Source organism: Amblyomma americanum, chromosome 3 (genome assembly GCF_052857255.1).
Source record: "Amblyomma americanum isolate KBUSLIRL-KWMA chromosome 3, ASM5285725v1, whole genome shotgun sequence".
NCBI lineage: Eukaryota > Metazoa > Arthropoda > Arachnida > Ixodida > Ixodidae > Amblyomma > Amblyomma americanum.
In genome coordinates this window covers 148,405,615-148,423,013 of record NC_135499.1, presented here as the reverse complement: position 1 = coordinate 148,423,013, position 17,399 = coordinate 148,405,615, and the positions used below count along the sequence as shown (strand labels likewise).

The window sequence follows — 17,399 nt, the reverse complement described above, 5'->3', positions numbered from 1 at the left end:
ATCCTGCGGCCCTGTGTCTGGCAGCCGATTACCACTGAGCCCCCGCGGCGGGTAAGACAGCACTGCTATCCTGAAATGACTGACTGACCTCATCCCTATAATTTAACGAATAAAAAAAATCAGTCTGGTGAGCCCTGCCTTAAGTGACTAAGTTACGCTCTCGCGAAGCACTTTCCCAGGGGCCTGAAGCTACTCAGCACTTCACCCACTTTCGTCTTCATGTCTCCGCAAGAAGGTTTTTTCGCAACTAGGCTAATGTGAGTTCGGGAAACGCTCCGCCAAAATTGCGCAAAACAGCGCCTTTTCGACGTCGCGTCGAAAGAGGATAAAGCTTTTCACCACAAACTCAGGAAGGTACTCTGAAATAGAAAATTTGCGCAAGCGTTGCGTTTTAACTTATAAGCACAGCATATATCTCTCTAGCAGAGTCCCGGTGTCGAGGTAAGGTGCAGGCGGTACCAATGCTCATACTGCGATTTTTATTTTACTTTCCTGGTTGAAGGCAAAATGAGGAAAATTCCATCCAAACAACGCTCTCCGTAAAAATTGAATCTCTGTCTCTTTCCGACTGTGCTGACTACTGTGCGTCAGTAAAACACGCATTTTTCGCAGAGAGAACTGAATTTAAAAATCTTTACGCCTGTCGACTCTATGTCGTGCCGTCATTACCAAAAGTCACAGGTTGCCACCATTTTAAACTCAATGCCGGTGCAGCTTAGTTACCGGGATCCGCACGGAGAACTCGGTGTCAACGCGCGCATTTCACTTCCGAAATCGCTGGCGATGGCGCCACCTGCATTTAATTTTTTGGCGATTTCCAGCTTACAAAAACTCCGTTTGCGCTGATAGTGGCCTCTGTGCGATCAGAACTAAGTGCCGTATCGAAGCCGGCCAATTTGTATTTCTCCTCGTTGTTTCTTTATTATATAACTCCGAAGGACTGGCCATGGAAGAGAAGGTTCGTCACTTCAAAAGAGACAATTCTAGTGTATTTTCTACGAAACAAAAGCCGAAGTAACCTACAACACATAAGCCTGCCACGGCTTTATTCCACGCTAGACGGCGCTGACAAAGGTCTTCCAAACTGCCCTTTTTGACCGCCGTTAGAGAGACAGGCTCGGAAGGCCTCTTCCGTTGTATTCGGGCTCCTTGACCGAGCGACAGCTGGACGCTGCAGTGACGACTTTTGTACGTGCACGCATACGTAAGTTCTTTTTCCACTTCTGTTTCTTGATTGTCAGTTCAGTTTTTTATTTCTTCATTCACCTCATCACGTTGATAACAGAAAACTAAAACCAGAACCGTTCTGCTTCTTCCCCTGTTAGCATTTCTTTAATTTCTATTACCTTCTTCTTTTCAAAGAGTAGTGTTTTCACTTTATTTGGCTGCCTTAGCCCAAACTAAACCTTCTAGTGAGTAGAACCTTCTCGTTAGGTTTAATTTTGAGCACCGGTGCCCCGCTGGAGTTCACCGTAGCTTGAATAGTCCTGAATCCGCTTCGAGCCTTATTACTGAACGTCAGCGCTTTCGATGCCAGCTTCCGACAAAGAGCAGGTTCTCCTCTTTAGTTTGCACTTTATTTGCTTACCGTGAGCTGAAAGTTAATCACCCAGATTTTTTTTTTCTGATGATTTCACTGGCTTCCACTTGGACCGAAGTGCAATACTGCCGCTACTGAAAAATATTCTCCACCGCCTTTATCGGAACCCGCGATGGCACAGTTGGCAACCGGGTGGTGGTGATTAGTATCATGTCATCAGATTGTCTTAGATGATAAGATTTTCTGCATATGGCTTTCAGGCGCTCTTTGGTACCTTATCACGCTAATCTTATCTTTTAAACGCAAGAACAGAACTGAAGGTACTAAGGCACTTTGGTCACCTTCTACCCCGCCACTGATTTCCACATGTCTCTACCAAAAAGGGACCTCATTAGCAAGGTTAAAACTTCAATTAGGAAGGCGTAGATGGAACGCAAGTATCTGCAGCATTTCCTTTTAGCTCATTACTTAACGGCAGACTGGAGCAGCGCAGCTTTCCCCCGGTCCCTTTCACCGCGCCTGGTGGACGTTCCTGCCAGCGCATTTCTTTAACGCCGTATTAAAGTGAAAAACAAGAATAAAAATAAATTCTTATCCTTCACCTATCTCTGGAACGTGCCTCGCAACTTTACACTCGAGCATAATGCAGATCCTTATTGCAGCACCGCACTTGACATTACCCGCCGTTAAAACCCTCAAAGTGCCTCGTTAACCACTTCTAAGTGTCCGCGTTGAAAGGACCGGTGGGCGATAGCATCAGGGGGCCATTCGTTCTCGCATAACGCCAGACTGCAAAAACCATACGTAACCACAAGCAAGAAAACCATACGTAACCATCAAAGAAGGGAAAGACCCATGAAAGCCTTTCTCGCGGACCTAATGGCGCGGGGCAGTTGACGAGCAAACAAGGAAATAAACGTCGCTCAACACGCAGCCAAGCATTCCTCTCTCCCTCACTGATGATTTCAAAATCCGATGAAGTCCTAACGTCCCAAGCAACATGAGAAGCCCCGACAGCTCAGATTTATTCCGGGTAGTGGGCACGTCATAGGGCTCGCTGAAGAACGCTTCACGCTTTCGGCGCTGCCTCTTTCCTCCATTTTGCTTTTAATCAACGCAGAAGCAGGCCATTTGTGAGTGCACCGAGGTGAAAGAGATTAAGCTGCGCCGTAACCGCGGCGCCTTACGCTCACCCTCTTGATGTCTTCTTTCCGTTGCAGCTTCTGATTAGCATTTTAATTAGCTAGAACCGCTCAAGCCTGGTAATTTTCGCGGCATGTCGCTTCTCTGGGAAAGCCGCAAGGACACTACTACGGATTTTCTTTCTTCGTTTATTCTTGTCGCTCTCTTTCTCTGACGTATGCAACAACACGAGGAGAACGCCGTTCTTGATTTTGTATCAGCGATCATCGGCTAGATGGTAGGAGCTCACCAAGACTGACTTGTCTGGTGTCTGTACGCTCATTCAACACTTTGGAGTACAAAACAGAAGCGAGGAAAAACTAATGATGAGTGCGCTGTTGTTTTGCCGTTATTTTCTCTTTAAAGAAAACAGCTGGGACAGCAATGCGCTCGGCAATCGAAAAACGGCCACTACAAGACGACACCAATTATCGCACGATGCGATTGTAATTAAAATTCATATTTTAATCTGTTTTCCCAACGACGCAACGTTCGTTTTATGTTTCTTTTAGCTTACTGAAAAATAACTTAAACTTCATAGAGCTCATTAATTATGAGCAGTATATTGAGATCAAATCTCTCCTCAGTAAGACAAGCTAGCTAGCACTCACTAGGTAAGTGGTGAATCTTCATGGCCGCCAAGGTACGAAATATAATGTTCCATTCCAGTACTTTTTCCTTGATTGGAAAATTGCTACGGGCCGAATTTGGCGAAAAGAGTAATATTGCGGAGTTTCGGGGAATTCTAGAAAATAAAATAGTCTCATTTTTTTTTTTCAACCTTCCACAAGTTTGCAGCTGCCGCCGAGAAAAGGGCCTGAAATAGGAGTTTTTTTTTATTTAATTGACATAATTTTCAATTACGACTTGGAACAAAACTAAGGACATAAGTGAAGTAAAAATGTAGTTCTCGTCACACATCCTCCATTTTTGCTGTGTACTAATTGCAATGACCTGTATTCGCGCAGTGCAAACTTTAAGCGGGGACACTGCAAATACTTTTGTTATTTATTCATTAAAATCTAACCAGACTTCGCAGAGATCTGTAACTATTTACACTCATTTCGGAGGTGTATTTACAATGAAGCCAGATGGTGTAGTTAAGTACATAAAACAAGCACCCTCTGGAAATCAATCCCGTAGTGTTAAATAATCGAGAAGAATTTGCACAAGCATTTCTTTTATTATTTAAGCGTGCTCAGAAAGGCCTGTTTCTAGCAAAAAAAAAAACTAGCTCTTTATTTTACATGCCCAGTGCCTATAGAAATGAACCTTAACTTCTTAACTTACATGCAAAATTTTCTTACGAAAATAACTTCTGAGCAATAGGGCAGGTATACATAAAATAAATCAAAAGCTTATTTTACTCCTCAACGTTTCAGGATTAATGCGCGAAAAACAATCGTTCTATTCTCATTCGTTACGAATAGCCGAAGGGATGAGGGATAGCAATCTAAAGAAAAAGTAAAACCTGATAAAATCCGCCCTAAAGTTTATTCCTTGGATTGACTCCTTTATCGCGCCGTATGCTCTTCCTCTTGGTCACAGAAAAGTGGCATTGCAACCAACCCAAGCTCTCACGTTCTCATCTGTCCTCTCTCCATGGTGATACTAAGGTTGTGGTGCTCCGTCGTCGGAAACACGCGCAATTCTAGTTGCGCCAGAACCAACAGGAGCGCGATTCATTTAAAACAAAAAGTAATTTTCTGATTTTGCACTGCCTATTTCACTACAATTATACGTCACAAGACAGATGAAGACACGAGAGTTAAGAAAAATATGAATTGCCGGCACGGTGGCTTCAGTGGTTATGGCACTCGGCTGCTGACTCGAAAGACGCGGGTTCAATCCCGGCCGCGTCGGTCGAATTTTGATGGAGGCGAAATTCTAGAGGCCCGTGTACTGTGCGATGCCAGTGCACGTTAAAGATACCCAGGTGGTCAAAATTTCCGGAGCCCTTCACTACGACGTTCCTCATAGCCTGAGTGGCTTTTGGACGTTAAACTCCCATACACTAAACGAAATATATTAATTGAAATATCGGAAATTTTGACCAAATCGCCCATTATATTTTCCGCCTGCCTCCTTAAGTAGCCACCGCATTTTGAAAGGACAGTGTAAGTGCTTTGTTCACATCCGAAAGGCATAATGTTCCACCTACGTACTGACTGCGTTGTACTTAAGGGAAACAACTCTGCATCTCGCGCATACGAGTTAGATGCTCAAGCCACTCGGCTACCGCTGCTGTAGCACAGACGAAGGATCATGACGGCAAGCAAAATTTCTCAGCAGCTGGTTTGAGTGCATGGCAAGTGGAATATTTACTTGAAAAGACCGACAACCGACCAACGCTTTTTTTAGTCTGCTTGGCAATAAAAAGACGTTAGCTTGGATTGACAGGATCAGGTGCAAAAGTACTTCTCGAAAGAAAAAATACCATGTCAACGCTGCTAGCTCTGATATCGAAAGGAGTCTAAAGCTGAAGCAGCGCTCAGCACTGAAGCAGCTACACCATGGATGAATCCCACCACTTGTTTACGAATCGATGTTCGTATCCTAGCTGTTGTTAACTGCTTATTTTTTTAGAGCTTCAGAAAAGCGTTACTTCACGTTTTTTGTTTTTTTTTCGGCGCGCGCTCTCTCTTCAACACCCCTTCTTGTGGACCAAAAAAGAAAAAGCTTACTCGTCACAAGGGAAGCCTTGCCCGCCCGGAATAGGTCTTGTTTTGAAGGTTACACCTCCACGTCGCCCTCACTCCAGGGGTAACCTGGTCGTGGTCGCTACAGTATCACGCCCCTTTCGGTGACCCCCGCCCCTTCTGCCCCGCTCCTGTCTTCGAGGCGGGAATTAAACACTTGATGTGGACGTACCCCTCTTTGCGTGCCATGTGGTAGAAATACCTAATCCGATGCAAACCGCGCCAAGGCCGCCCACCGGGTGCATGGAGAAGCCCGGACTTCTAGTCCGCACCACCAAACGTTACTGGACTGTCTTCGAGAGTCCAATGTGCATCTGTATTTGTAGATATTACTTTACGCCAGCAGGCACACTGTCGCAATAAAAAAAAAGGGGGGGGGAGGGGGGAGGGGAAGCGACCTTCGTTACAATGACTCGAACGGAAAAACGTCAGTCCGCACAATATGGCGGTGCACATGCGTGCACTAAACAACGCAACCTTGCATTATTATGTATAATTTATTTGCCTTCTGCCCATAACGCCACACTGGCATTGCAGTGCGCGCGCGTGTGTGCGTGCGCGTGTGCGTGCGCGTGCGTGTTTGCGCGTGTGTGCGCGGTGGGAGCAGGCGTAGGGATAATAAAGTAACCATGAAATTAAAATAGAGGAAAATGACGAAAAAACAGCACCAGCATTGCACGATGTCAGTGCACGTTAAAGATCCCCAGGTGGTAGAAATTATTCCGGAGCCCTCCACTACGGCACTTCTCTCTTCCTTTCTTCTTTCACTCCCTCCTTTATCCCTTCTCTTACGGCGCGGTTCAGGTGTCCAACGATATATGAGACAGATACTGCGCCATTTCCTTTCCCCAAAAAACCAATTATCATTTACAATATCAAGGAGGCAAGAACATGAAAGCAGTTCACCCGCGAAGCACATGGAGGACAGAACGACACTACTATGAAGGAGCCCTTTCCTCTTGAAAGAGCCACAAAAAAATACAGTGCAAAACCACAGCTGTGATACACCGTGAAATCCACGAACATGTAAGTTGCGCTTAGGTAAGTGGCGTGCATCAGACGGTCGTCTTCAGACGTTGCACTTAATACACGCTTATCCGCCAAGGAACAGTGCAAGGTGAATTGTAGGTAATCGCTTTCGTGTCGGCGGAACAAAACGAATAAAGTTTTCTGAGTTTCCCGGTCATTGACTTCCATAAAACTGACTGCTGCAAAGACGAATCCAATGGCTGGCTAAGTTGAGGTACTTTGTTCCGCAGACTTAGAAAAATAACCAACGTCGGAGCACTTTAATTCAAGTAGGATAAGCTTTATATGATCACCTGAGCGCAAGGTTCGGGAATCAAATTCCAGTCGCGTGGCAGCACCTCAGTGGAGGCGACATACTTTTTAAAACGCCCGCGTACTTTCTGAAGTCAGTGCACTTCAAAGAACTCAGGGTGGTCGAACTGAATCTAGAGTCATCATCCACATTGCCGTGTCGCATAGTACTAGTGCACTTTCGGGACATGATCATCATCAGTAAAAGCAGATTCAAGTATACTTTAGAAAAAATGCCTCTCTTATCGGTATTTTATAAACGCTTTCCTGTTACAGTTGCTGTCACGTGCCTCACACCCGCAGACTTCGTAATTTTCATTCACTCACGTGGTTGCCTGTCCCCTCTGCTACTTTAGTTACCCGAATGTAACGCGAGTTTTTTTTACCAAAAATGCAAGTGAAAAGTTACCCCTCGCTTCATAGTAGATCACCTGCGTTAAAATCGATTATTACGTGGACACAAAAGCACACACTGCCGTATTCAACCCCATATTGGTTGACATGGCGTGCAGGTAGGCCCCCAACTTTGGGGAACAAAATATATTAGAATGCCGCATCGATCAACCAGCGGAATCTCCGAGCCAGATATGCTGATCAGCACGGGTCGGTGCATCGACCGAGTAGTCGGGCAGGAACTAATAATAATAATTGGTTTTTTGGGGAAAGGAAATGGCCCAGTATCTGTCTTATATATCGTTGGACACCTGAACCGCGCCGTAAGGGAAGGGATAAAGGAGGGAGTGAAAGAAGAAAGGAAGAGAGAGGTGCCGTAGTGGAGGGCTCCGGCATAATTTCGACCACCTGGGAATCTTTAACGTGCACTGACATCGCACAGCACACGGGCGCCTTAGCGCTTTGCCTCCATAAAAACGCAGCCGCCGTGGTCGGGTTCGAACCCGGGAACTCCGGATCAGTAGTCGAGCACCCTAACCACTGAGCCACCGCGGCGGGTTAGTGCAGGAACTGCCCACCGAAGACGGCACAACTGCGTGCAGAGCGCGGGTTCGATGCATTGTCTTGAGGAACTGTGATAGAATGCGCGTGACTTCAACGCATCGTAAAGGCTTCCGTTTCGTTCTCTGCAGGTTCGGCATGCTCCCTCGATGTTCACAGTGCCGTCGATGCCACGCGCTAGTGGCAGTAATCAGCTCGGATAGCTTGGCGTTGCTGTTAGAGTGATAGCACTAAAGGTGCCGTTTGGCGGAAAAACTGGCTTCGTGGTCACTGTGACTAAAACATCGTGATTGGTCGAGAAAGCAGTTACGTGGGAAAGCAGTTTCGCCGAAGAAAATAAAGTTGGTCAAGCAGAATCGAAGCACCGTTCTTTGGGTCGGGAGCCAGGCACGCTAGCCATTCGGTAATTGGGGCCTTGTACGAACACCTTACACCGCGCAGTTAGGCGAATTATACATTAGAGGAACTCTTAGTTAATGAGGGTGACTAATTATTGCCGCCAAATAATATGGACGATGATTTGTAATGAAGTAGTATGTGATGCCAAAAAGGGTGTTGATGTCTGAGAACTGAGGGCGCGCCTGGAGAGCCCCAAGTGACCGTAGGTACCTTTTAAAGCTACCGCGGTGGTCGAATTTCAATTGAGGCGAAATTCTAGAGGCCCGTGTACTGTGCGATGTCAGTGCACGTTAAAGAACTCCAAGTGGTCGAAATTTCCGGAGCCCTTCACTACGGCGTCCCTCATAGCCTGAGTTGCTTTGGGACGTTAAACCCCACTAAACCAAACCAAACCAAAGCTATCGCGTCATTCCCTTAAGGTGAAATTAAGTGTGCCTCAAGTTACTATTGTACGCAAAAAAAGGCGCTCTCGCTGCTTTCCTCGGTATCGCTATGTGACGCACTTTTCGGCGACATTAAACTCGCGCAATTTTGCGACGGCTGCGCGCTATACGACGTCTTGTTTAAATGTTGCCGAGAAAGTCCACCCACGTGCGGGAGACACGACTCTCAACTCGGTTGAGCAACAAGGAGAAGTTTCGTTTTTACGAACACGTGTCTAACTAGAGCGCGCGGTTGACGCGGTGACGTGGTGGAGGGACTCCCTACTCATCTTCGTATCGCTCTTATCTGACAACCTTTTGCGCGCTTCCCTTGAAACAGAAAGGGCGCATGAAAGCCGTTTGTTGAGGCACCTTTGTTCGTTAGCTTCTACTCAACTTTCGCTACACTGTAGCATCGTTCCTGAAGTTACATTTTCTCGTGTACGCGTTCACAAAGTCGACGCTCGCGTTACAATCGCGGTCACGGTACATACGAGTAAATACGATATTTTACCTTCCCTTGGAATCCATTCTGCTAAATTAAATGACCATTGGTTATCTGTTGCTCGCACAGCATGCCCTGCCCTAGTATATTTCTTTTCTATGATTTTATAAAAGATATGGTTAACTGGACTCACTGAGCTGTCCCGCTCTTCTGTCTTCCTGGTTCGGGATGTCCCAATGTTTTATCGCAAGTATGCTAGATAGTGCGGCCGTACAGCTGTAGGTTAAAGTCATTCGCATTTGATACGCAGTCGCAGGAGCGCCAACGAACATGGTCCCAGTTCAACGCCCAGTGCTGAAATCTGAGGAGGTGGTGAGTATCTGTGAGCGCGAAGCGAATATCACGGTCAACACGCTCCTAAAGTTCCGTCACGCGGTGGCGCTTGCGTAGCGCCTGAGGGATGCGCAATGTGTATACGGTCTAGGGTTCCCTTTCCGCCCCCGCAATCGCGCAGACTGAACGCGTCATCCTGTTACACATTACGGCCGTACGGAGGATGTTTAATGCTTAGACATGTTTCTGCTTGACGAAGCTGAACTTTATTTCCCGTTTTTGTTGCGTTACAATAAGTCATTTGTCTTTTACACTACGGAGCAGTCTCAGAACCCGGCAGCCCTTCGTGCTATGAAAAGCTCACATTTTTCTCAAACTTCTCGTACCACATATCTGTGTTGTTTTTGTAGCGTTTTATAAAGGACGGCCAATCCCGACGACTAAATGCGGTTAGAAATTTCGGAAGACTTATAGTGCACGAATTGCTGATTGATGCGTTGTCTGCCCAGCATCAACTCTTAACGTGACATCCCGCGCTTTCTTGACAGCTGGATACTTTCCTTAACTAAAGTGCGACCGGCGAGACGCACAAGAAAGGACCAAACACCGCTCTGTTGTTTCCTTTCTTCTGTGTCTGGCCCGTCATGCTGTATTTATGGAATACCGTTACCAACTCGCCAAAAAGACTTCTCTTGGAAGCAAATGCAGAGTGCTCACGGTAACACTTGTTTCATGCTTGCCTACGGTGCGCACACCAGTTCAAATCTTTCAGTCAAGTCAAGGATGCTAATGGCTACGGTGGCTCTGACGTCGATGCCTTGTCACCGAGCATGCCTACTCCTAAAGGCTCACGCTCCAGCTCACGTGAAACCTACCGAAGCATCAAACTTGGAATGGACGTGATGCCAGTGCACGTTAGAGACTTCACGCTTCGTTGAAGAGCCTCAAGGTGGTCGAAATCTATCCAGGGCCCTCCACTATGCGGCTATTCTTCCTCTTTCCCTCCTTTCAACCCCTCGTCTATCCCTTACTTACGCACCGATTAATGTGCACATCCAGACAGAGAGTCACTGCGCCGTTCGTTTCTTGATAACTAATCATTACTATTAATTGACAAATATGAAGAAAATGTGGAAAAAGCTTCACATGTTCCGCCTAAAGCAGAGCTCGCTGGTTGTTGACTGCAGCGACGCTAGCAAGATTTCGTTTACAAACATGAAGAAAGTCTCAGAGCTTACAGGCAGTAGAATGGAATGTGTGAGCTTGGAGCAACGGGCTTTACATCTGTTCTCACGAGCTCAAGAGATAACGAGAGACCTGTGGAAGCCGTCACCTCGCGCTTGTTGCATCTCCTGTAGCACGGTTAGGTTCTGAGAAAGCATGACCGCGTCTCCGTGAAGTGCACAAAAAAAGAAAGCCTTTCGAACAGTTTCCTGAGTTCGTCTATTTTTGTTTTTTTGTCTCATACAGCTCTGCATTCATGGAAGCGAATTATATGCATCCCACACTTTTCTATGACAAAAACCGTTAATTCGATTTTCATGCCCTTCTCTACCAGAGGCATCAGGATAAATACGCATCCTAATTAGTCGTTATATGTTTTAGAAGGTGTGGAGATCCGTAGCGCTGGACATGCTGAGGCGTAGAAAAAAATCTCCGCAAAAGCACAATCGGAGTTGTGCTTTTCGAAGGGTGACAGGTTATATTTATAGCTCGAGAAGTGAACGCTTTTTCTCATGCTGGCACGCGGGTTTCGCTAAGCACTGTGGGAAACATTTACTAATGGGAAGCTTTCTGTGAGAAACTCTCACGTTCCAGGCAGTACAAGGGCAAATTACAGGACGTTGGCCAGCGCCGATCTAGCGCCAAATTGTGGTTCACGTAAGAACGGATGGCGCCGGTGACACAGAATGCGGAGACGAGCTGGTCTCGTCATGCCGGCACCAATGGCGGCCGAGTGTACAGCAACTCACGGCGCGTTTCTGGGCTCATTAAGCGCCCGTTGGAGGTCTAGAGAAAGCGAGGGTACGGCTTCGTTATTTCAGTATCCCATGTGAGAACGCAGAGTGCAGCCGACGGTACCGCGACGCACAATATTCGCGGAAGCAGCCCGCAAAGCCACTGTCTTACCAACGACCACGTCCGACGCCTCGTTGGGACGACAGAATAGCAGGCGATGTGACGCAGGTGAACACCTACTCTGCTAAGTTGCCGGCGAATAATCTGTATTCATGTGTGTTTTCAATCGTGAACGCTTAAAGCGTCCTGCTTAGGTGCTCGGTGAGCACACTTTTATGCCTGTCTCCAGCGACGTCACTTGTACGTATTCGAAATGCGAGAACGGTTGTAGCCAGTTTTAGATGCTCTGTTCTGTCTAGTTTTCTAGAAAAGGAAATAAAGAATTGTACTGATCTGAAAGCCTAAGCTTGCCCAGCCTCATTCGCATTAGCTTCTGCTACAACGCGCAATGCAGCTTTGGGTGTTAGTACTGACTATTTTTAACGCGAGAGCGTTAAGGAGATCGTGTCGCAGACAATCCGGCGTCGTCGGCATCGGCGTCGTCGTTGACCGTGAGCGAAAAATCCACGAAAGATCCCCAGAGAAGCAGCCTAGGAGGCAGGTGGGCCATCGGATTGTAAGCAAACTGCCCACCGTGGCAGATGGCAGTTAAATTAATGATTAGTCACTCGGGAAGAGCAGCAACCAGGGCAGCACAAGGCCCACCGGTGGCAGCACCTGTCGTCCCAAGGCAGAGGCGCATCGCTTAACCGCTGTACCTCTGCTCCAGGAGTGGTGTGAGGACTGCCAGGGGTCTGTGAATGTAAAGTACAGAACGACCAATTCTGCATATATGGGAGTTACCAATTACTCTATCGTTTCATACTCTTAAGGAGGTGCTTAAGTGTCCCTTTCATATTTTACCATTTAATACCCTTGCGGGGCATTCTTTGTGTACAAGTCCTGCTTTTCACATAGACGTGCGGCGTATTGGCCCTATGCCTTCATACCGGAGCGGTCATGCCCCAGTTGTGCTGGCCACCATTTGGCCACAAAGCGCTAGACTGTTGAGAGCAATACGCCTCCCCGAGAACTCTTTTCGTTTACCGTTATCCGCGTTATGCCACTTAGTTCGGCTGTGGCAAGCAGTTTTTGTTGTCTACTACATATGAAATCAAGCGAGCGGGTTTCGTTGTTTCCGATGGGCTATCCGCAACCCAAGACATATGTGTTGTGCTTACCTGTAATGTAGACTTGTCAGCCAGCAGCTAACGACGATGTCCTGGTGCAGCAAGAGATGTACCTGGAGGGGCAACAAAATTAGCTTTAAATTAGTTTTGTGCATTTTGTTACCTTCTCGTATATACCTCTGTCACTCGACTTCCAACATTCATCAATTACCAAACGGGAAAATAGCACAAAACAAAGTGAACAAAAGTTGAGGGGAGGCTTCAGTGCGCTAGGTATAGCGCTTCGTGAAGAGGAGACCAAAAACAAGTTTTCTTTTCGAAACATTTGCTGGTCGACTGAGGCCCCTTCTCGCCTCCTTGCTTTGTTCACTTTTTGTGTGTGTGCGGTATCAGGAAGCCCATCTTTCTGCACTCTCTCTGCCCTGGATTCCAACAGGAAGACGTTCTTGAAAAGTTTCTGAAGTAACTACGGCGCAAACCCTATGCGTAAAAAATAGACAAACAAGCATCGAGCTATATAATTATGTGTGCTGACGATGCACAGCGCTTTCACTTAAGCAGGCTGACCCTTTTATATAGAGCCAGCTTTCTTCTCCAGAAGCCCTCTTCCTATGCCAGGAATGTTCCCAGAAGACTCGCCAACGTCGCACCAGCTGCTGCGAGAGACAGCATTCCGAAAACATTGGCTTTTTCGCTAGTCGCCGAAGAATTAAAGCCGTAAGTGAAAGATATCAGGAAAAATTTAACAATGCCTTGTGATGGACAGTTGCGAATAACCTCTGTTGGCCTGGCAAGAGCCGCTCTCGCCTAAGGCAAATTTCGTGAGGATCTCAGGCTGTTAATCTGATACTTTTCTTGATCTATCGTTCGCTGCCCAGTTGAACAAAAGGGACAAAGTGGTATATTTTTACTTATTTACATCCTACGAGGAGCGTTCAAAGACACGTTAGTGGGACGGTGAGCCTAAAGAACGGCGCATGGAGTCTGTGCCAGCTGCCCGCTATTGACCGACAGCGCATTCAAATTTTTCTACGAGTCAATCTTTTTCGGGAAACCGAACAGTCAAGAATGAAGGAAAAAAATGAAGCAACAGCACAGATGACAGGTTATTGAGTTCCTACGTACTGAAAAGTGATAAGCGCTTTTTAATTCCTGCTCTATAGGTCGGCTTGATCTTACTTTTTCCTATGTTTGTCCTGCTTAAGGTCCTTTATATATGATGCGGTCGGAACTGTTAAGTGCTATTTTGCTTTTTTTTTTGTCCTCCAGGGGAGCTCCCGACAACGCATTATTTTCAAACTGCCGGAAAAGTTCCTTCCAAGCACTGAAATTATCGCACTTTTTGTAGTTTTCTGCTTCTTGTCAGCCGCTGCTTAATTTAATCTGAACTAAGAGAAAAACAAGGTGAAAGGTTGCTGCTAAACGTAGTTACTTGAGCATACGGGTTTTGTTGACTGAAGTGAAGCACTTCTATGAAGAATTTGTCCCCTCTCGGCGAGTATTTGTTCCTGTTACCTTTCCCTTGAAAAGAAAACGAACGACTTCTTTCTGCTTTATTTCAAGGAACACTTATGTGCTCCTCTCTCACAAGCAGCACTCTACTTATGTGCTTGAAGAGAAGAACGGAACATGATATAACGAGCTTGAGGAAGGTTTTATGCATGTTTGATCGTCCTTTCATCGCAGTTTCACCGTTTAGACCGAAAGGGTTCTCATGCAAGCTCGCTCACCAAAAAACATTTTTTTTTCTCTTGACATTTTCTGTCACTTTCGCGACGCATGTCCGGCAAGATAACGTAACTACTGAAGGCTAAGAGACATATTAATGGAGGCAACTGAATATTGTTTATAGTGGCTTCTTGGATCAAATGTAAACAAACTGTATTATGGTACGTTCTTTTTGCTACAAGCCGTGACATTATATATATATATATATATATATATATATATATATATATATATATGTGTGTATATATATATATATATATATATATATATATATATATATATATATATATATATATATATATATATATAGGCATTTCATCAAGTTCAACGTGAGCGTCGCTGGATGGCCGGACCACGTACTAAAAAATTCTGTTAGCATGACTGAGGTTCGTCCTTCGATACCTGATTCGGTGCCATGTCAGAGCGGAGAAGCATTGAACACGTAGAGATTAGAAGCCTAGAATTTTGCACGATAATGTCGAGCAAGTGTATCGCAAATTTCACACACACGTTTTTTGTTTCTTTGTCTAATGTTTAAGCGTCCTCATATTACCCACAGCTGCGTGCTGTTTTGTCACGGTGCAGAATTATGAAACATAGAAAACTCATTGTTTTTAATTGCCGATGATGACACAGATCATGAAAGTAATAGAACGTGAGTGGCATGCCGAAATAGCGCTATGGCTATTCTGTTTGATGCGCATGTTTGAAGCTGGTCATAGTTATATCACGTATAGTCTAGTGTTATGAGCATGATGCTCACAGGACTTTTTAGAGACACCTGTGTAAAGGGCCAGAACAATAAACGTTGTGGACAGCACAGTGGCACGCTTTGAAATAAGCGACGGTTTTTATTCGAGGTGACTCTTGTATCATCACACAAACTGGAAGTTTAAAATTGTCTGGCGGATATGGAGGCATAAGGTGCCGCCAGTACAAGTCACGTAACTAAATTGTAATTCATAGGTTTGCATAAATTCAGTATTTATGCCTGAAACATAAATAATAGTGCATGAGGAGGGAAAACCCGTTGTACTGAAGTAGCACCACAAACTCCGCTCTGTTTCTACATTGCAGCGCCACCTGGATCACCACAACGTTAGCAGCTGGGCAACTATGCGGGCAGTTTCGTGTGGAGTTCTCGGTACGCAGTCGTGCCTTTGCCGGCTTCGCGTTTGCTTTCTGCAGACCCAGATGTAGGCTTCGTGGCACATTCCCAGCAGTGGCAACAAACATCAAGGCACGGCCGGAGCGCCAGAGGAATGCCGTGCTGACAGGCCTATAAACACACCAGGCTGCTCGACACGGCTTCAGCCCAACCGCGTATCAACCATACACATCCCCCAGGGGAGCCCAGCAGTGAGTTAGGGTTACTGAGCGATGAGGAGGATGGGGGTGGGGGGGTGGAAGAGAGTAAATGAGAGAATGTTGCAGCTCATAAGTGCAGCTGTCTCGGTAAAATGGCGACTCTTCCGTTTTCGGCTCTAGATGAAATGACGCCAGAGCCCGTCTAGTGTTCGTTGCAACCGCCAAGGACTTCAGGACCTCTCCTATTTTGATTCGTTGATGAACACATGCTTGGGGTATTGGCAGACAGGAACCGCTGATGGTTCATCATGAACTGCCAATGTTTCTCTTGGTGACATCGCCGCTGAGAAAGCGGCAGGTGGAATTGCGTTATGGCAAGGCAAGAGCGTCTGACGTTATGCCAACAAACTCTGTCAGCAAACACGAGCTCTCGGGAGCAATATATGCTGGTGCAGTTTGCTTACTTTCGGCGGTCAATTCCACTTGGATTAACTCGTTCTCATACTTTTATTCTTGATCTTCCCATATTTTTAATAGGTTGCCAATTTAATCTGCAGAAATAGCGTTGAACAAGAATATTTTTTATTACAAGCTGACACATGCAGCCTTTAAATAATTTGAGTCCTTGATTATGAATTTAAACTTGGGGTGTTTAACTTGGGGATTAATACAAGTTACCACACCTGCGCCCTAAGTCGGCATTAAAGCGCAGTTCTTCAAGGCAGATTCCGAGCATTTTTATATTTCGGTGCTGCCTTTGAAGTAGATATTGATTATGTTTTAGAGTTCATTTCAAAGATGACTTTAATTCATTTTTCATGAAGTAACACTGACGACCAATGGGGGTTCTCCCGTATCGATGCAGTACGGCACTTTAATGGCAAATCGGTTACTTTAACTGAAAACTGAGCTCTTATGGCCATGTTAAGTGCTTAAAAAATACAGATGTCGCCCCATCCGCCGCATATTAAGCGCAGGTCATTGGGGCAACACTGCTGCTTACTTCCAAGTGGTGCTCTATTGGTATAGACGTCACACTTTAGAGTTGTACGCGTTTCGGGAAAATTTTAAAATTCATTTTTCTCGAGAATAAATTGTTTTTTTCTGCAGCGCACACGTCAATATAGCCAGGAAGAGCCACAGAATTTACTTTTTAGAAGAACAAAGGTGGTTCCAGTGTGCCGTTAAGCACCCAAAGCACTCTTTAGATATCTGTGCAAACGTAGTGGTGGATTACTTATCACTTCATGTGATAGCGAGCTGAAATGAAAATAAGAATTGATTTTTGGGAAAGGAAATGGCGCAGTATCTGTCTCATACATCGTTGGACACCTGAACCGCGCCGTAAGGGAAGGGATAAAGGAGGGAGTGAAAGAAGAAAGGAAGAAAGAGGTGCCGTAGTGGAGGGATCCGGAATAATTTCGGCCACCTGGGGATCTATAGCGTGCACTGACATCGCACAGCACACGGGCGCCTTTTGCGTTTCGCCTCCGTCGAAACGCGGGCGCCGCGGTCGGGTTCGAACCCGGGAACTCCGGATCAGTAGCCGAGCGCTCTAACCGCTGAGCCACCGCGGCGGGGGGCGAAGTATCACTGTTCCTGTTTTCTTCAATTTCTGTTTTCTAGTATTTTTCTATTAACCTGTAGCTTTTTTATGTAGTACTTCTCTGTAGCCTGTTGCTCTGCAGCGATTTTTTCTTTTGATTAAGCAGATTAATTTGCTTACTACATATATTTATGTTGCTGTTACAGTTCTTGGTCAAATGCATTACAGAAAATTGTTGTGATGAAAGAAACGTTCGTTTTGTGTTTTTCTATTGTGAGTTGCAAGGCCAGCTGCTGTCCCAAGAAAATTACAGTGGCCCATCGTTGCAGCTTTTC

At 45.9% G+C, this 17,399-nt stretch overlaps 1 protein-coding gene across 6 annotated transcripts in view; it reads right to left on the bottom strand.

Annotated features, from left to right (window-relative positions):
- Positions 1-17,399, bottom strand: part of LOC144125147 (calcitonin gene-related peptide type 1 receptor-like) — a 309,750-nt gene that overhangs the window by 220,756 nt on the left and 71,595 nt on the right. For all 6 annotated transcript variants that reach the window (XM_077658271.1, XM_077658268.1, XM_077658270.1 and 3 more), the window contains exon 2: positions 12,534-12,595. The gene's annotated coding sequence lies outside the window, so the exon portion shown is untranslated. The remainder of the gene's footprint in view (positions 1-12,533; positions 12,596-17,399) is intronic.